Genomic DNA, 21,625 nt, shown 5'->3' with positions numbered 1-21,625 from the left:
TGAGGTTTTGTGTGGACTACAGAGGACTTAATTCTGTCACCAAGACAAATGCCCATCCCATTCCTAGAGCTGATGAGCTGATTGATAAATTAGGGGCTGCCAAATTCTTAAGTACCTTTGACTTAACAGCAGGGTACTGGCAAATCAAAATGGCCCCTGGAGCAAAAGAAAAGACAGCGTTCTCCCCACCTGATGGGCATTATCAGTTCACTGTTATGCCCTTTGGTTTAAAGAATGCCCCTGCCACCTTCCAAAGGTTGGTGAATCAAGTCCTTGCTGGCTTGGAGTCCTTTAGTGCAGCTTATCTTGACGATATTGCTGTCTTTAGCTCCAACTGGCAGGATCACCTGGTCCACCTGAAGAAGGTTTTGAAGGCTCTGCAATCTGCAGGCCTCTCTATCAAGGCATCCAAATGCCAGATAGGGCAGGGAACTGTGGTTTACTTGGGACACCTTGTAGGTGGAGGTCAAGTTCAGCCACTCCAGCCTAAGATCCAGACTATTCTGGACTGGGCAGCTCCAAAAACCCAGACTCAAGTCAGGGCATTCCTTGGTTTGACTGGGTACTATAGGAGGTTTGTGAAGGGATATGGATCCATTGTGACAGCCCTCACAGAACTCACCTCCAAGAAAATGCCCAAGAAAGTAAACTGGACTGTAGAATGCCAACAGGCCTTTGTCACCCTGAAACAAGCAATGTGCACAGCACCAGTTCTAAAAGCTCCAGATTACTCCAAGCAGTTCATTGTGCAGACAGATGCCTCTGAACATGGGAAAGGGGCAGTTTTGTCCCAAACAAATGATGATGGCCTTGACCAGCCTGTTGCTTTCATTAGCAGGAGGTTACTCCCCAGGGAGCAGCGTTGGAGTGCCATTGAGAGGGAGGCCTTTGCTGTGGTTTGGTCCTTGAAGAAGCTGAGACCATACCTCTTTGGTACTCACTTCCTAGTTCAGACTGACCACAGACCTCTCAGATGGCTGATGCAAATGAAAGGTGAAAATCCAAAACTGTTGAGGTGGTCCATCTCCCTACAGGGAATGGACTTCCTAGTGGAACACAGACCTGGGACTGCCCATGCCAATGCAGATGGCCTTTCCAGGTTCTTCCACTTAGAAAATGAAGACTCTCTTGGGAAAGGTTAGTCTCATCCTCTTTCGTTTGGGGGGGGGTTGTGTAGGAAATGCCTCCTTGGCATGGTTACCCCCTGACTTTTTGCCTTTGCTGATGCTATGTTTTGAATTGAAAGTGTGCTGAGGCCTGCTAACCAGGCCCCAGCACCAGTGTTCTTTCCCTAACCTGTACTTTTGATTCCACAATTGGCACACCCTGGCATCCAGATAAGTCCCTTGTAACTGGTACCCTGGTACCAAAGGCCCTGATGCCAGGGAAGGTCTCTAAGGGCTGCAGCATATCTTATGCCACCCTGGGGACCCCTCACTCAGCACAGACACACTGCTTGCCAGGTTGTGTGTGCTGGTGAGAACAAAACAAGTAAGTCGACATGGCACTCCCCTCAGGGTGCCATGCCAACCTCACACTGCCTATGCAGTATAGATAAGTCACCCTTCTAGTAGGCCTTACAGCCCTAAGGCAGGGTGCACTATACCATAGGTGAGGGCACCAGTGCATGAGTACTGTGCCCCTACAGTGTCTAAGCCAAACCTTAGACATTGTAAGTGCAGGGTAGCCATAAGAGTATATGGTCTGGGAGTCTGTCAAACACGGACTCCACAGCACCATAATGGCTACACTGAAACCTGGGAAGTTTGGTATCAAACTTCTCAGCACAATAAATGCACACTGATGCCAGTGTACATTTTATTGTGAAATACACCCCAGAGGGCACCTTAGAGGTGCCCCCTGAAACCTTAACTGACTATCTGTGTAGGCTGACTGGTTCCAGCAGCCTGCCACAACCGAGACATGTTGCTGGCCCCATGGGGAGAGTGCCTTTGTCACTCTGAGGCCAGTAACAAAGCCTGCACTGGGTGGAGATGCTATCACCTCCCCCAGGCAGGAGCTGTAACACCTGGCGGTGAGCCTCAAAGGCTTACCCCCTTTGTTCCAGCACCGCAGGGCACTCCAGCTAGTGGAGTTGCCCGCCCCCTCCGGCCACGGCCCCACTTTTGGCGGCAAGGCCGGAGGAGATAATGAGAATAACAAGGAGGAGTCACTGGCCAGTCAGGACAGCCCCTAAGGTGTCCTGAGCTGAAGTGACTCTAACTTTTAGAAATCCTCCATCTTGCAGATGGAGGATTCCCCCAATAGGGATAGGAATGTGACCCCCTCCCCTTGGGAGGAGGCACAAAGAGGGTGTACCCACCCTGAGGGCTAGTAGCCATTGGCTACTAACCCCCCAGACCTAAACACGCCCTTAAATTTTGTATTTAAGGGCTTCCCTGAACCTAAGAATTTAGATTCCTGAAACTACAAGAAGAAGAGGACTGCGGAGCTGAAAAACCCCTGCAGAAGAAGAACAGAAGACACCGACTGCTTTGGCCCCAGTCCTACCGGCCTGTCCCCTGCCTTCCAAAGAAACCTGCTCCAGCGACGCTTTCCAAAGGACCAGCGACCTCTGAATCCTCAGAGGACTGCCCTGCTTCAAGAAAGACAAGAAACTCCCGAGGACAGCGGCCCTGCTCCAAAAAGACTGCAACTTTGTTTCGAAGGAGCAGATTTAAAGACCCCTGCAACTCCCCGCAAGAAGCGTGAGACTTGCAACACTGCATCCGGCGACCCCGACTCGACTGGTGGAGAACCAACACCTCAGGGAGGACCCTCCGGTGACTCCGAGACCGTGAGTAACCAAAGTTGTCCCCCCTGACCCCCCACAGCGACGCCTGCAGAGGGAATCCCGAGGCTCCCCCTGACCGCGACTGCCTGAACCTAAAGTCCCGACGGCTGGAAAAGACCCTGCACCCGCAGCCCCCAGCACCTGAAGGAACGGAACTTCTGTGCAGGAGTGACCCCCAGGAGGGCCTCTCCCTTGCCCAGGTGGTGGCTACCCCGAGGAGCCCCCCCCTTGCCTGCCTGCACCGCTGAAGAGACCCCTTGGTCTCCCATTGAAACCTACAGAGAACCCCCGCGCTGCTGAGGGTGTACTTTTTGTGCTGACTTGTGTCCCCCCGGTGCCCTACAAAACCCCCCTGGTCTGCCCTCCGAAGACGCGGGTACTTACCTGCTGCCAGACTGGAACCGGGGCACCCCCTTCTCTCCATTGAAGCCTATGTGTTTTGGGCACCTCTTTGACCTCTGCACCTGACCGGCCCTGAGCTGCTGGTGTGGTAACTTTGGGGTTGCTCTGAACCCCCAACGGTGGGCTACCTTGGACCCAAACCTGAGACTTGTAAGTGATTTACTTACCTGCTAAAACTAACAATAACGTACCTCCCCCAGGAACTGTGAAAATTGCAGTGTCCACTTTTAAAACAGCTATTTGTGTTTTATGTGAAAAGTATATATGCTACTGTAATTATTCAAAGTTCCTAAAGTACTTACCTGCAATACCTTTCAAATGAGATATTACATGTAGAATTTGAACCTGTGGTTCTTAAAATAAACTAAGAAAAGATATTTTCCTATAACAAAACCTATTGGATGGATTTGTCTCTGAGTGTGTGTTCCTCATTTATTGCCTGTGTGTATGTACAACAAATGCTTAACACTACTCCTTTGATAAGCCTACTGCTCGACCACGCTACCACAAAATAGAGCATTAGTATTATCTCTTTTTGCCACTATCTTACCTCTTATGGGAACCCTTGCACTCTGTGCATACTATTCCTTACTTTGAAATAGTGCATACAGAGCCAACTTCCTACAAGGAGCCATTTCTTAAACGGCGTTAACGGCCTATCTATTAATGCTCTATTAACCGGCAGTAGGGCCCAGTGCCATATCTGATAATACATCATCCTATCCGCCTCTGTCAAACCGTATGTCTCTCTCATCTGGTCGAAAGGGATCACTCCTTGCTCATCAAAAAGGCTCCCCACCCTTTTACAACCCCCTTCATGCCAACGCCGCAGAGCTTCCACGTGTAACCCCGGCCCAAAATCCGGATTCGCACCTATAGGGGTCATCGGGGATGGGAACAACGTCAGCCCCAACAGACCGGCCACCGCATCCCATACACGTAACGTTGCTCCTGTGACCGGGGAGGAGTAAAGTCCTCCTGCCCTGTGCCGCCGGCGGAGCCAGGGCTCCTTCCATATCTGAGAGCCTGCCACCGCCTGGTCCATAAAGCACCAGTGTTTCTCAGTAAGCGGGCGACTCCACTCTAAAAGAAAACGCAGCTGCGTTGCCTGGAAATATCGCAAGAGGCAGGGAACCGCCAACCCTCCCTCCCCCTTCGGGCGATACAGAACCCGTTGCGGGAGGCACGCCGGTCGACCCTCCCAGACAAATCTCAGAACCGCAGCTTGAAGAGTTGCAACCGTCCGAGGCGGAGGAGTCAAGGGAAGCGCCTGGAACACATACAGTACACACGGCAAGATAGTCATCTTCACCGCCGCCACTCTATCCAGCCAGGACAGCTTAAGCTTGCCCAGGTCTCTAGATCACGCTGTACCTCTCGAACCAGCTTCGTGTAATTCAAGCTCACCGTCTTTGCAGCAGAAGGCGGCAGGTCAATCCCTAAGTAGGAAAGTCGCGAGGACGACCATATAAAGGGATACCGGGCCCTCAGAACCTCTTCATGCTCCACGCTGATAAATCGACTAAGGACCTGCGATTTTTGCATGTTCACCCGGAATCCCGAGACACGGCCAAACTCATCAAGAATCCCCATAAGTGCAGGCAGCAAGGTCGTGGGTTTTGAGAGCGTAAGGATCACGTCATCTGCATACAAGGTGATAAGATGAGTATCGCCTCCGAATTTCACGCCAGTGATCAGAGGGCTGTCTCGCAAACGCTGCGCCAAAGGCTCCATGTAGAGCGCAAACAAAAGAGGAGAGAGCGGGCACGCTTGCCGGGTCCCACATCTGATTGGGAACGGCAATGAAAGCGTACCATTAACACGGACAGCAGCTCTAGGGGACTGGTAGATACAGCGGATCCACGTTATGAAACCCGGGCCCAACCCGAAACGCTCCAGCACCTTAAAAAGATATGGCCAATGAACCCTATCAAACGCTTTCTCCACGTCGATAGAGAGGAAGAGCGCCTCCCGGTGGGAATGGTCTGTTTTGTCTAGCAGATGGAGCAGCCGCTTCGTGTTATCACTGCACTGTCTGTGTGGAATAAAACCTGCCTGATCCGGATCAATAAGGCCCGGCATATAGTAATTCAAGCGGTGGGCGAGTATTCCTGTGAATAGTTTAGCATCTATATTCAAAAGCGAGTTCGGCCTATAGGACGCGCACTCCTCTGGGTCCTTCCCCGGCTTATGTATGACTGCAATGGTGGCATCCAACATACTGGACGTTAGCGCTCCCGACGTTCGGAAGGAGTTGAAGAGCCGAACCAAAAGTGGCACCAGTTCCATACCGAAGGTCTTATAGAAAAGTGCTGTAAAGCCATCTGGGCCAGGGGACTTCCCCACCTGCAGGCGTGAGATTGCTGATATGACCTCTTCTGCTCTTACAGGTTGGTCCAGAGAAGATGCCTCCCTTTCACCAAGAGGAGTAATTGCAATACCCTCCAGAAATATATCCGGAGCCACATTACTCCGTTCATCCACTGCATACAACCCTCGATAAAACTCCGCAAACGCCTCTGCAATTTCATCGCTCGTTTGCGCTTCCACACCTGAAGGGGAACAAACTAGCTTTATTGTAGACGCTGCGCCCTGCGCCCATAACCGGTGTGCTAGAAGCTTGCCGCATCTGTTCCTCCCGATGTAATTCTTGTGCTTAAGACGTGCAATCGTGTATTCCGCCCTATCCCAATCTAGCCTTTTCAGCTGCTGCCTCACCTTCTCCAACTCCCGGCAGATTCTGGGCGCCCCTGTAGATTTATGTGAGCGCTCCAGAGCCGCCACTCTCTGTTCCAGCTCCTCCCTGATCTCTCTACTTGCTTTGTTGTCCCTAGCGGACAGTGACATCACCTCCCCTCTCACCACCGCCTTCAAGGCCTCCCACAAAGTTCCCATGCAAGTGTTGCCGTCGTCGTTAAAGCTAACGTAATCTGTGATTGCATGTCGGATCGACTCCACCGTGGCCCCAGTCTGAAGCAACGAGTCCCTGAAGCGCCAGCCCGAGGCACCCACCTGTCTCTGACGCAAAGTAAGCACTACAGTGATAGGGGCATGGTCAGTCAGGGCCCTAGGCTCAATCGTAGTCTCCCTAACCTGGGGGAGGAGCTCCTGCGATGCCAAGAAGAAGTCAAGCCGTGCATACGTCTTGGTCGCCGCGGAGTAAAAGGAATAATCCCTGAGCGTAGGGTGTGCCCTCCTCCACACGACCTCCAGACCACACTCCGCCAGCCACTGGCGACCTGCCGCTGTCAACGCCCCCGCATGCCCATACCGGTGACCAGAGCGATCTAGATCATTATCCATCACCAAGTTAAAATCGCCTCCTATCAAAATGGCGCCATCTGGCGAATGCAACATCGGGGAGACAGCCTGTCTCAGGAAGGCTTCTTGCTGAGTATTAGGAGCATATAGAGAAGCAATAGTAAAGAAATAGGCCCCCACCCTTATTCGGACCGCCAGAAACCTTCCCTGTACCTCATGAATTTTTGCCACTACTTCCCCGGGGAAGGACCTCGAAAGCAGTATCGCGACCCCATCGTGTTTCGTGGAGGCTGACGACCAGAACTGCCTAGGGAACCACTTGGAGCGCATGTGGTACGTGTCCTTCTGCACTAAGTGTGTCTCCTGTAGCAAACAGATATGACTCCCAGACTTCTCAAGGGCCAATAGGATCGCCAACCTCTTAGTCGGACTGTTGAGCCCCCGAACATTCAAGCTTATACATTTAACAGTCATGCATCAAGAGGAGAAAAGCAGTCAGGAAGGGAGGGGCCCCATGGGGGAACCACAACCTAGGACAGACCATCAGCCACTCTGGATAACAGGGCCATACCACTACTCCATCCAATAACCAATATCGTAAGAAAACACAGCAACACTCAACCAGTATGCACAACAGGTGCCCATAACAACAAAGTCCTCACACAGACATCTCCGTCGAGGTGAAGTCCCAATAGGGCCGTAGAGGCTCTCAAGTTCGTTCAGTCAGGTCCAACAACCCCGCCACCCGGACCCCTCTTGAACGACCACAAAGGCCTAGATCGGTGCGACCCCTGGCAGGTCAGCTTTCCACGGCCAGTGCTCCCTCAAGCGTTAGTCCCAGCGGCCACGCTGCTCATTACCGCCTCCCGTTCCGACATTTGCTCCAGAGCCATGGGGGGCTGCTGCTTCCATCTCCTCTCTTTCCGTCGCCAGCCCGGGCGATCGCCGCCAGCCGAGCCCCTCTTAGCACCCGGGTCCTGGTCCTCGCCCTCTAGGCGCAAGATCCGATTTGCCTCCGATAAAGTCCTCACCTGCTGGAGCAGATCCTCCCAGCGGAAGGCAAGGCGAAATGGGTGACCTCACGAGTAAGTCACATCATGTGCTCGCGAGTGCTCAGTAATGGGCTTGAATTCTCGCCTCCGCTGCAAGGTCCTGGCCGAGAGGTCCTGAAATAGTTGAAGCGCATGCCCTCTAAAATGGACCTGTGGAAGATTGCGAGCCCGCTGCAAAATGCTTTCTTTAAGCCCATAACTATGAACACAGGCTAAAATATCTGGTGGCCTGTCTCCAGCTCCACCCGCACGGCCTATTCGGTGAACTCTATCTAACGTAATCTCCCGGGTCTCCTCCAGGCCAAGCAATGAGCGAACCAGCTCCACCACAAAGTCTCCAATGTCCTCCTTCTCCGCCCCAGCCGGCACCCCTCTGATTCGGATATTATGCCTCCTCGAGCGATTCTCCAAGTCCTCCACCGTTATCTGTAGGAGGTCCTGCTGCTCCCGCAGGCGTACGACCTCCTGTTGCAGGCCCGCCACTTCCTCGCCACAGGAGATCTCGCCATCCTCCATCTATGCCACTCGCTCACCCAGGGACGTGACCTCCGCTCGCAACTCTCTCACCTCCTGAGATATGTCCCTTCGGAGTTCCTGTATATCACTCCGGAGCGAGTCGAACAAGGAGGTAAGGAAGCCCTTTGTGACCGGGGACTCTCCATCCACCGCCACCTCCCCACGTGTCTCGGGGGACTTCTTCGCCGGCGGCCCCTCAGCTGCACCACCCGGCACCGGTCGTGCTCCAGTCAGCATTTCTCTTACTGAGCACTCCCGCTTGGACTTGGATGCAGCCATCCCTCCTGCTTGCTGCCTTGCACGCTCTATCGCCAGGCCAGGGCCTCTTCACCGACTCCTGCGGCGACCAGGTCACTCCAGGCCTCGTGTGCCACCAACCTCCGCTTGCCTTTCAGACCCCCTCTGGCCTCCAGTCGCCCCGTTGCTTGTTGCACCGCCTGGTGGGCCGCCGCGGGCCGACTGCGCCGCCGATCGGTGTCCCAGCTCCGTGTGCTGCTCCGCCTCAGGAACGGGGCGACCAGCTGCACCACCGCTCCCCCTCCACTACCAAGGTGGGGGAGCCGAGCTCAGTGGGCGGATCCGCTTACTGGGGCCGTCGGTGCTCCTCTCCGCTCCGGACCCTCGGAGCGGCCCTCACCCCGCCACGGCCTCGCCGTCCTCTCCCGGGGCTCCTGCCGCCAAGTCTCCCACGGCCCGGGGAGCGCCGAATCCAGGACAACCGCACGGCACAGGCTCCCGCGTGCCACGCGCGCCGGCCTCAAGCACGGGCCTAGGCCGTGCGGCTCCACGTCCCCTCCTTCGCCCACCGCAGGCCTTCCGGGCTTCTCAGGGTTCCCACCGCTCCGCAGCACCCGTCGCCAGCTCTGGGCGCCCCCGGGCCGTCAGCCTCCGTGGTCGCGCTGCAAAATTCTGGGGCCCGGGCGGCGGAGCTCGGACGAATGCGTCCACTCACGCCGCCATCTTGGCCACGCCCCTGAAACATCCTTTAAACTAAGAAATCTTCCTCATATGCACCAGCCTAGGTTATTTCAGCCAGGTTCCACACAATAGTCTTTTGTTTATGCTTCAAGCGATTCAAAGTTTCTCAGCTTGCAGTTCTACAGGACACGCAAACTGCCTCCTCATTCTCCTACCATGTACACTTACTTCGAAGTATGCTAGTTCTGGCAAGGACACCTTGTCCAGAGCTCATCCTCTCATGCTGTTCTTACAGCACGGGCGCATGGAGCACTATTAGCCTGACCATGCACTCTGCCTTGCTGTCTTGAATATAGCACTTTGTAGAACTTTCATCTTTGATCTTCGTTTTTGTAGTGCACGCTTTGTGAGAAATCCAGGCATATCTAGGAATCAGAAGATACCCCAGCGGCCTCTTGTGAGCAGCGTATTTGGGCAAGGGCCCGTTGTACTGTGACCCAGAGTAGCAGAAATAATGGCAGCAACCACGAACTGTGTGACATGCTAAACACTGGAGCGTGCTCTGAGGTGCCTAAACTCACCAGTCTTCGTGGTGAAATGTCCTAAGGGCCCAACATAACCTTCTTATATGCTACCAAAGTGCAATGCCGGCCTCATTGTACTGAAATGGGTCATCATGAGGCTGCCACTGGGTCATCTACATACCACTCAGCTGTACCAAGGTTGCAGAAGCAATTCTGTGCCCCGCAGAGATACAGCAATATTGTGCTGGTCCTTTCTGTTTGGGTGCCGATCCTAGAAATATGCCAAATGCAGCCATGTTAGTGTTTGGAGGTGAAAATATCTTTGCTACTCTAACTGAACAGGATTTTGTTGAAGTTAAGCCCCATCTGGTTCACTATAACCCTCAACACAGGCATAGACAAAAAGAGGCAGCACAGCATACTTGCCATCATTGCTGCACTGTTTTGTTTTTTTAATCGCTGAGAAACCCTGCATGGTAAAGTGTAGGGAAAATTAAAAAAGCTTATTTAACTCGAAAATATGTATCATAAATATTTGTGATATTAAATAATAATGTACATTCTTTTTCGATTTTAAATGTAGAACAGAATCAATATGCTGCAAGACTACTGACATAAATCTTTAGTTCATTGAAATATATTAAATTAAATTCAAAGTATTTTTCTGAAGTTTAACTTAAACAAAATCCTACTCGAAGAAAAAAATATTATGCATTGATAATCATTAAATGTGATTTAGTTATATTTTAATAAAAATTATCACAATAATTTATGAATTTATATTCGGATATTATATTTTTTTATAATTAAATAACACATATGTCCAATTTTTATATCTTTTAACATTAAATTATATTTATTTATATTTGTAACTATTTTAAATAATTGTATTTAATATTATTTCCTATGCAGTTTCATTTTAATTCACTCCCTCTATTACGTTTTATGGGAAGGTGTTGGAGTACCAGTGTTTGGCCATGTGTGGTGCTGGACAGACTATTGGTTTTTTAGTAGTCACTTACTTAGTAACTTACACTCGGATTGTGTGAAAAGTCAAAAGTAATAAACTTATTTAAAAGGGTAAATTGGTCAAAAAGTAAGTTACCTTTGTGAATCAGGCCCATTGTGCCTATAATATTATTACAGGCTGTTGTGATTGCACTAACAGGGTAATCCAGATCTAACAAGAGTGATGCTAGTATCCAAACTCCCCTGATGACCATGCAAAGGATATACATGCTGGTTAGCGGTAGACCTTGGATTAAAGGGGTGGACTACAGAGAGAGAAACAGATTCTGGATATTTTCACTTTGCTCCTTCTTGCTGCTGGTCTCAACTTGCACTACAGAGGATCTAATATCTACAGCACAAACTAACTTTCAATATTTTATCATTTGCATTAAAGTTCACTATTTTTATTGTGACGTGTTATACTTCGTGACAACCTCGTCATAACACACTCTGTATGGTTGGTGAATACTGTGGGCATTCCTAGAGTTGAAAACTAAAATAAACCTTATAATAGATGAACAAGAGGGAGCCGAGGGCTCATCTCCGGAAACATTTCTAAAGCCCTGTGGGGGGGGGGGGAACATCCCTTATCCTATTGGGGAGACTCCTCCAAAGCAAGATGGAGGATTTCCTAAGGCAGGGGTCACCTCAGCTCATGACACCTTAGGGGCTGTCCTGGCTGGAGGGTGACTCCTTCTTGTTTTTCTCATTATCTCCTCAAGACTTCCCGCCAAAAGTGGGGGCTATGTCCGGAGGGGGCGGGCATCTCCATTAGCTGGAGTGCCCTGGGGCACTGTAACACCGAGCTTGAGCCTTTGCGGCTCACCGCCAGGTGTTACAGTTCCTGCAGGGGGAGGTGCAAAGCACCTCCACCCAGTAAAGGCTTTGTTCCTGGTCACAGAGTGCACAAAGGCACTCACCCCATGTGGCCAGAAACCCATCTGGATGTGGCAGGCTGGCAGAAACTGTTGAGCCTAGCACTAGTAGTTGGGCTGGTGTACAGGGGGCATCGCTAAGATGCCCTAGGTGGGCATTTCTCAATAAATCCCGCACTGGCATCAGTGTGGATTTATTTTGCTAAGAAGTTTGATACCAAACTTCCCAGTATTCAGTGTAGCTATAATGGAACAGTTTGTGTTTGACAAACTCCCAGACCAAATACTCTTTATGGCTACCCTGCACTTACAATGTCTAAGAATTGGCTTAGACAATGTAGGGACCTACTGCTCATGCACCTATGCCCTCACCTGTGGTATAGTGCACCCTGGCTTGGAGCTGTAAGGTTTGCTAGAGGGGTGACTTACCTATGCCACATGCAGTGGGTTGTGGGCATGGCACTCTGAGGGGAGTGCCATTTCGACTTAGTATTTTTCTCCCCACCAGCACACACAAGCTGTGAGGCAGTGTGCATGTGCTGGGTGAGGGGTCCCCAGGGTGGCATAATACATGCTGCAGCCCATAGAGACATTCCCTGGCTACAGGGCCCTTGGTACCAGGGGTACCATTTACAAGGGATGTATCTGTGTGCCAGGGCTGTGCCAATTGTGGAGACAAAGGTACAGTTTAGGAAAGAACACTGGTGCTGGGGCCTGGTTAGCAGGGTCCTAGCACACTTTCAATCATAACTAGCATCAAAAAAAAGAAAAAAAGTTAGGGGGTAACCATGCCAACAGTGGCATTTTCCTACAGTAGCCCCATGTGGTAGGGCAAGTATGAGCTCCCTGAGGCTCAGTGGTTTGGGCCGGCCATCGTGGGAATATGTGCAGACACATTTCAGATTGTAGGGGGTCCCCCAAGAACCCTTCAAGGATCACAAACGTTCCATATGCATCTCAGGATACCCTGGAGACTACCACGCAAGGTTTTGTTAAGGAGTATGACCACTCCTCTTGAGCCTGGGGAGTATCCAGCACGGAACACTTGGTCATAACTCCTGCAGCACAAGAATGAGCTAGTACCTTGAAGGTGCTTTTCTTGAAACATTAGGATTGCTGGGGTATGCCAGAGCACAAACTGCATTACCGCCCCCTCTTAATTTGGCGCAGAAGCTGATTAGAGTTCCATGTCATTACTGTGAAGGCAAACATGGTGATAATGGTAGCTGGTATTGGTGTGGGGCAAGGGAAGGCACAGCCGGTCCCATGTTGCTAGAGATATAGTGGCAAAGCCCACAGTTGGGGGTCAGAGTTTGTTATGTGGGTGTGTGAAGTGTGAGCTTGATTCTAAAAGCAGATGAGCAACAAGAATATACAAAATAACCAGGCAACCAAAACAAACCCCATCCTCCCCAATGCCCCCCCCCCACACTATAGTTCCCTTCATGAAGAAGCATCTGTCGCCTGAACTCCCAAACTAAAAACAAAACAAACTCAGGATTGGTGTAATCAGGCAGTAAAGACAACTAATTCATCCCTGGCTTCACAGGAGGAGCAATATGTCAAAAGTAGATCCGTAGGATCCATTTGTGCTGGTGTGCAATATTTAGCTGTGCAGTATGGCTTCCACGCAGAGCCCTCTACTGTCTTTGGGCCCCGGCCTGGTTGCCTGTTGTTGTCCTTCTGTGATGGCCACCGAGGCCTGGGTCTGCAGCTTATCTGCATTGTTCTGCTTTCCATGATTCCTCTCCAATGAGTCTTATTTTAGCCATCTGGATTGTTTCCGAGTCATCATCTCAGTAGGTCCCTCCCGTCCCTATCTCCCCAGCTTCGAGGGGGTAATCACCTACCAACTCGGAGGCTGGTGCAGTGCAATGAGCCACTGCTTTGTAAGCCAGGCCCATTGCCTCCTCTGGAGCATCAAAGAAGTAGAACTTTGACTTGAGAAGCACCCTCAACCGTGCGGGACAGAGAAAGATATATGAGAGGTTCATGTTCCCTAGTTTCTGCTTAAACTGATCAAATCATTTTTGCTGTAATTGGACATGGCAAATGTAGCCGAGGAAGATCACAATGCTGACAAATTGATGCGTTAAGTGAATCTTCCCCCTCACCCCTTTCAGGATAGCTTCTTAGTCTCTGTAATTTAAAAACGTGGCTATCATAGGGCGAGGTGGGGCTCCCAGTGGAGGGTTCTAAGCCAGTGACCTGTGCGCTCTCTCAATAATAAAGCAAGTAGACAGGTGTAGCCACCCTCAGGGACAGTAGCCATTGGCTACTGCCCTCCAGTCCTAAACACACCCCTAAATTGTGTATTTAGGGGTGACCCTGAACCCAGGAAAACAGATTCCTGATGACCTGAAACAAGAAGGACTGCTGACCTGAAAGCCCCGCAGAGACGACAGAGACAACAACTGACTTGGCCCCAGCCCTACTGACCTGTCTCCAGACTCAAAGAACCTGCAACAGCGATGCATCCAGCGGGACCAGTGACCTCTGCTGACTCAGGGGACTGCTCTGCAACCAAGAAACTCCTGAGGACAGCGGCTCTGTCCAAACAACCAAGAAGCAATAACTTTAAAGGGACTCCAGCCTCACTTCGGAAATGTGAGTCCACAACACTCTGCACCCGATGCCCCCGGCTCGTGTCCAGAGAAACCAACACTGCAGAGAGGACCCACAGGCGACTCCAACGATGTGGACACCCTGATACGACCTCCCTGCACCCCCACAGTGACGCCTACAGAGAGAATTCAGAAGCTCCCCCTAACCGCGACTGCCCGGTAACAAAGAACTCGACGCCTGGAAGAAGCACTGCACCCGCAGCCCCCAGGCCAGAGAGAAACCAACTACCGGTGCAGGAATGACCAGCAGGTGGCCCGCATCGTTTTCTAGTCGGTGGCTGGCCTAAGAAGCCCCCCAGGCCCTGCCTGCATTGCCAGAGTGACCCCCGGGTCTGTCCATTGATTTCAACCTAAAACCCGACACCTACTTTGCACACTGCACCCGGCTGCCCCTGTGACGCTGAGGGTGTATTTTATGTGGCTGTTAGTTCCCCCGCCCTGTGTTCTACAAAATCCCCCGGTCCGCTCCCGAGGGCACAGGTACTAGCAGACTGGAACGCGAGCACCCCTGGTTACCATAGGCACCTATGATACTTGGGCCCTACTTTGACCTCTGCACCTGACCGGCCCTGTGTTGCTGGTGCTGGGTGTTTGGGGTTGACCAACAGTTGGCTGCCTATGACCCAGAGTTTGAACTTGTAAGTGCTTTACTTACCTGACAAACTAATCTTTACTTACCTCCCAGAGGAACTGTTGATTTTTGCAGTGTCCACTTTTGAAATAGCTTATTGCCATTTTTTCCAAAACTGTGTACATTACTGTTTTAATACAAAGTTCCATATTTACCTATGCCAAGTACCTTACAATTTATGTACTTACTTAAATTATGAATCTTGTGGTTCTAAAATAAATTAAGAAAATAATATATTTCTATATAAAAACCTATTGGCCTGGAGTTAAGTCTTTGAGTGTGTGTTCTCATTTATTGCCTGTGTGTGTGTAACAAATGCTTAAAACTACCCTCTGATAAACCTACTGCTCGACCACACTACCACAAAATAGAGGATTAGTATTATCTAATTTTGCCACTATCAACCTCTAAGGGGAAGCCTTGGACTCTGTGCACACTATCTCTCACTTTGAGATAGTATATACAGAGCCAACTTCCTACAAATACGATCATACAGGGGGACTTCATTGATACTTTGACTGACCAAGATTGGCACAGGCTCACTGAAGCATCAGAGAGGATGGTGAAGGATTTTTTTGTCCGACTAGGCTACTGGACTGGGCCTTAGTGACATATGGAGAATATGGAACCCTGGACATTCTTTAGCCTCTTGCATCCCGCATTCACTACCTTTTACTCCTGGCCCAGTCACATGCACACAGCTGGTTCACACATCCTTCCATGTGGGATATCTGCTCAAGCTCCAGTGACAGTGCACTTCAATGCCCTTCCAACAGAGGATAGGCCCATGTGGTGCCTTAGTACGTGGTTCCTGACAGCGAGTGCTTCTCCTTTTACTTGGCTGAGGAACTAAAGGCATTTCTAGATCTAAACGAGGTCAATGTAGATGCATCAGGCATGTTATGGGAAGGAAACCTTTAAGTCATCCATGCAAATATTGTTCGCTCCTATGTACAAGGCAAGCACTGCAAAAGGCTGGGGAAGATCACTGAGTTAGAAACATCCATATTGTCCCACGAATGTAGAGCACAGGGCAAGCCTGATGAAATGGATGGATTGCCGCCTGGCCCTGAATAGAGATTCCCTGTGCCAGCTGTATATGGAGGAGGCCTACAAATGCTGGATAGCCTCAACCAGGTGTTTGTATGAATGGGGGGACAAATGAAGTAAATTCCTCTGTTGGCTGGCCACAAAAGACACAGAGACCAGTGTGGTGCCCAGAGTGGCCGATGGAAATGGGGTGGTGGGGGAGACATCTGCTGAGATTTCATCTGTCTTTGCACAATGGTATGAGACCTTATACTGTATGCCGAACACACCTGCCCAGCGCATGAAGCTGCTGCGCCACTAGTTGCTGACATAATGTTGTCTGGACTGTCGGCAGCCGATAGAGATGACTCAGAACAGCCATTCATGCTTGAGGAGGTGGGTGATGCACTTTCCAACCTAAAATCAGATAAAACCCCAGGGCCGGAAGGATTTCCAGTGGAATATTACTGTAAGCTCAGTTTGAAGATCCTTCCCTCCATCCTAGGTATGTTCACAGAGGTGATCTCAAAAGGACAATTTTTGCCAGAGATAGACCTACCAACGCTGGGTGTCTTGCCAAAACCACGCCATTCCTCAGATCTATGTGCCTCATTCTGCCCCATTTCACTTATTAATACGGAGGTCAAACTCTATGCTAAAATGTTAGCTAACCATGTCCTGAGGGTTCAGTCCCACTTGGTCCACCGGGGCCAAAGCAGTTTTATTCAACACCGCAGCACACAAAATTGTATTAGAGCAGTTTACCTGGCTAAGGTGCACATTTGATAATTAGGTTGTCCAGCAGCACTTGTGCTTATTGATTTCGATAGAGCATCTCATACCCTGATTAGTTGTTCCTGGAGGAAGCTCTTCTCATAATGGGTTTCAGCCCGCAGTACCAGGCCTATATTAGGGTTCTCTATGTTGCAGCTCCACAGGTAAGAATGAATGGAATTTTAGCCCCCAAATTTCCCATCCGGCTGGGCACCAGACAGGAATATCCCCTTTCTGTCCTCCCTCCTAATTTCACTAGCTATAGAGCCCCTGGTGGCCTGGGTGCACTGCCATGCACAAGTGTAGGGCTTTGACTTGGGGCTAGTGAAGGAAGATAGGATTGCCCTATATGCGGACATTGTCCTACTGTTCCTCTCCCAGCCCATCATAACAGGGCATCTATTGATCCACATCCTGAATACTTTTTGCTCACCTCTGGCCTCTGCGTCGACTGGAATAAATCTCCATTGATTCCACTGCAGGCTTACCGACAAGAGGAAACCTGGCACCCAAGAATCCCCATACACTGCCTTAGTTTTCTATGCCTGGGAGTGCACATATCCTGGGAACTCGAACTCATGTGGAGCCTGAATCTTTGCTCTTTGAATGGGACAAGCTGACCCTTAATCTCATGGCCTAGATTGTCCTATTTAAATTCATGATAGTCAACTGCTCTATGCCCTTCAACATTTCCCTCTGCACATTCCACAGACCTGGCTTAATAAGGTGGCTTCACTTGTATGGCGGTTCCTGTGGGTAAATACCCCCTCCTCGAAGTCACCTTTGGTAAATGTGTCTGCGCCTCCTATGATGGAGGACTCGTCATGGCATAGATCCATCTGTATAAATCGGCAGCACAAATCCTGACAGTGAACAACTGGATACACAGGGGCTGGGAGGACCTTCCATACGGGGGAGAGATAGCAATATTTGCTCTAGAGAACATTCTCTATGGGGTGCCAGGTCCCTGAACCTCTCCCGGAACTGACCAAAGAGGTTTTCCACGGATGGAGAGTAGCACTGATTTGGATCAGTTGGGATCGAAGGCTTATGCTGGAGACTCCTCTGTGGGTGGGCTGCCAAATGGTTTGAGTGACTAGCCTCAAAAGATTCAGAGGGTGGGACCAAATTGGAATATCGCGCCTGGGAGATGCATGGGAGACAGACCACATTAGAGCCTTTCTGGATCTCCAGGCTGAGTTCCACATGCATAAATCACAATTCTTTTGATACTTACAACTCAGACACACCCTTTCCAAATATCAAGAAGAACTTGGTGATGTCCCAGAGTACAGCGTGCTCAAGGTGTGAGTGGTCATGGGCCCCTTGGGGGTAAAGGTGGGATTTCACAAATTTCTAAAACCCTAGTTACACGTTCTCTTGACCAGATGGGAACTCTGAGAGTATAATGTGAGGAGTGGGTGAGCTCCCTGGATGAGATGGACTGGTGGGATGCCTGCATGGCACCCTGTGCTTTGGCAGTCTTTGCACGGCATTCAGTTTAAGGGACATATGTATACTCTGTTTGCACAGAATTAGTGTCAGTTTTTTACTCTAATTTGGTGCAAAACGAACTTCATATTTGTACTTTGGCGCTAGACCCATCTCGCGCCAAATTTATGGAGTTAAAGTCATTTTTTGGAAGAGGAAACCTACTTTGTCTTAATGAGACGCAAGGTAGGCATTCCCATGCAAAAAATGACTCTATGGCAATAACGCACAATATTTATACTCCCGTGCAAAAACGGTGCACGGGAGGGAGAAGGGGTCAAAAATGGTGCAAAGCTTGCTTTGCCCCATTTTTTAACGCCTGGGTTAGGGCAGGCGTTAGGGTACCTGTGGGCCTATTTTGATGGTGGAACACCATGGAATAAGCCCACAGGTGCCCGCCCCAGGGACACCCCCACCCAGACCAGAGGGACAGCGGAGGATGGGGGACCCCATCGTAGGTAAGTATAGGTAAGTACAGATAAGTATTTTCTTTATTTTTTAAAGTGTCATTGGGGGCCCTGAAATGGCCCCCCCTAAATGGCACTGGGTGCAATGGCCATGCCCAGGGGACCCTGGTCCCCTGTGCTGGCCATTGGGGTGGTGGGCATGACTCTTGTCTTTTCTGAGACAGGAGTCATGTGGTATGGATGGTTTTGCGCCAGAAAATGAATCTTGGCATGTTAGAGTCATTTTTTTCACTCTAACCTGCCTAAAGTCATTTTTAGGGTGAAAAACCCCCTTCTTCCATACCGGCAGCCCCACCCAACTAACATTGTTTTTTTTTTTTACACTAGCCTACCCTTTGCACCAGCTTGCACCATTCCATAAATATAGTGCCCGGCTGGTGCACAAAAATGGTGCAAGCGGTGCTAAACTTTTTGGTGCAAAACTGCGTTAGTGCAGTTTTGCACCAAAAAGTATAAATCAGGGCCTAAATAACTCCACCAAGCTTATCTGTCAACTTACCGTCTCTGGAAGGCCCTGGTATGCCCATCACCTACATGCCTTAAATACCAATAGGGGATTTCTAACACACAGTATGGGCCTACCCTGTCATACAACACTACACAAATTCTTCACTTTTTCCAGGGTGGTGGGATTGCATATCAAAGCAAACCCCAGACTTGCTATATTGGGCATTCTAAAGGATATTGGGGTAACTCTCAGGGGATAGGACACTGGTGGGGTTGGGTACAGTGCTGGCCAAAAAGGATATAGCCAAACACTGAAGCTCCCCTAACGCTCCCTCCATTGCGGCCTGGAAGAAATGTATTGACTGGTGTGCTGAGCTGGAAGAGACAACATATACAACCAGTGGGTGGCCACGCAAATATGATAAAGTTTGCAGTAAATGGTGGGCTTACCATGGTTTAGAAGATCACAGCTGATATGGGCAGATAAAGCGGCACCGTATTTTGCATCTGGGGGACTAATGGGGAAGGCTACCTGTGTGAAGTATTGTATACATTGTGCTTGTCTTGCGGGAGCCACAACCTTTATAATAAAAATCAGTAAACATGTCCTTTTTAAAGAAAAGTTCAACAAAAAACCTGAACTAGAATACATGTTCCCATATAGATAACTACCTTCAATGAATTGTAAATAAGTCTGTGTTCTGAATTATTCTCAATGTACATAATTCATCAACTGTAACATAATTGATAAACATTAGTGTTGTGCTTTCACTCCTGACAACCTACTTTTACTTCACCATCACTGGCAAAGCCTTAATACCATAAGATTCTCAAATAATGTAAACAAAGGGCCTACTTCACACACTACAAAAGCCAAACCACTTCTATATTTTCTATGAGGAGGTCCTCACACATGTCTTTTTCTAGCTATCAGTAAATGTGGGAGGGACCAGGGGACTGGCTGGAAAATAATATATAATTACTACTAAATGGGAGGAGGTTTGGGAGGGACATGCATCCACCCACAAAAGACTAAGCCCATTGCTATTCACAAACTGCACTTCTGTAGTTACGACAGCCTAAAATGACCCAAAATAGTAGTAAATGTACTCCAGCTAAGAGCTGGAGTATGTCCAACACCACACATGGTCAACCAATAGTTCTGCAACACCCTCCCATAAAAATATTAGAGGCAGGGACTTATAATGAAACTCCATGGGAAATAATGTTAAAATAATCTAGTTAAAAATATAAATTGAATGTATTGTCAAAAAAAATAAAAAAAATAAAAAAAATATTTTTGTAACATTTTTTAAGTTTAAATTGATATAATATTTTTATTAAAATGCAATTCATTTGCTATTCATTAATTATATACATCACTTTTAATAATTTGTAATGCATAATAAAGATATATTGCTTTTTAAATTTAGGTAGGTTTTTTGTAATTTGAACTTCCGAAAAATAATGTTAATTTAATATAATCAAAATAATTAAATTGTAAATTTAAATTCTTAATGTTGTAACGTTTTTATTTTGTTCTATTTTGAAAATAAATATATAAAATGTACATTAATATGTATTTTTTATCAATGTTTTTATTGCATTTATGAATATATAACACCAATGTGCCCATTAGAAAAACTGTACACAATCTATTTAGGCAATTGGTTACATTTTAAGGCTGTGACTGAGCTATGCATCTCAGAGTTTGAGGTATTTTGCAACACACCCATCTGCTTTATGGACAATATTTTTCAGTAGTGGCACAGTAATCCATGTCATGGAGCCATTCTCTTAGTGAGAGGTCAATTTAAATGCCTCGTTTTGCTACAGTTAAACCAATAGCCACCATGTTTTGGGCTCCAAGGACCACCCCGCTCCCAACACACCTTCCATCTACTGCCCTGGATTGTGTATTTTGGATCTTTTTATCTAAATTAACGGAAAAGGTTTCACTCAGGATATTAGATGTCTTGGACCAATAGTGTCACTGGACAAATCCAGACCATTTGGAAGAAGCCTATCTGTGTGCCAGCATAGTAAAACAGAAAATCTGGGCCCTGTCTTCTCTTCAAGATCTAGAGTTTAGACTGGTCTAAGTAAGTTCCATGGAAATATTTAAACTCTTTTAACCTCAATTTGGCTTCAAACCATTCTTCATCTTTAAGAAAACCCACATCCTCCTGTCATTTGGACTTCAGGAATTTCAGGGGTTCTGGAGTGTTGACCACCAGTGCTCTATTTGTGCGAGATACATGTTTTTTCCTCAGTGGTTCATTGTAATTTTAGGTTTTGGGGATTGAGCACTGATAGCATGTGATTATGTTGTAAAAGTGTGTAAAGAAGCGGCAGATATCCCAAGAATTGGGACCTGTGCAATGCAAATTCCTCTGCCTGCTCATACATCCCCCAACCCTTAAAATACCTATGATATCCCATGATCTAAATCCCTTAAGGCTTGACACAAGTGATAGCCAAGTGCCCTGCCCCAGGTGAATCTCCTCCTGTAATTGTCGCAAACTATTTATCGTGCCTTAAGGTCTGATAGCAACAGAAGCGAGGTATCCTGGTTGGCTCAGGCAGGTCCCTGGGGACAGAAGAACCATACAGAATGGCCCTGAGGTTCCAAAATTGGAAGAACTCAATCTCCAGCCTGCAAGTCAGATTATGATGATTACCAAAAATCCACACATTGAGTACAACAATCCCAAAAGGTTCTCCAGAGGATAGAATTAATGCCTGAGAACAGGATGGCAGGGAGGGTGTATGGGTAGTTTTGAAGTATATAAAGGAACACGGGAAGGCA

The sequence above is a fragment of the Pleurodeles waltl genome, chromosome 4_1, assembly GCF_031143425.1.
Source record: "Pleurodeles waltl isolate 20211129_DDA chromosome 4_1, aPleWal1.hap1.20221129, whole genome shotgun sequence".
Taxonomy (NCBI): Eukaryota; Metazoa; Chordata; class Amphibia; order Caudata; family Salamandridae; genus Pleurodeles; species Pleurodeles waltl.
The sequence above is the reverse complement of the archived record's forward strand: the minus strand, read 5'-3'. Positions refer to the sequence as shown.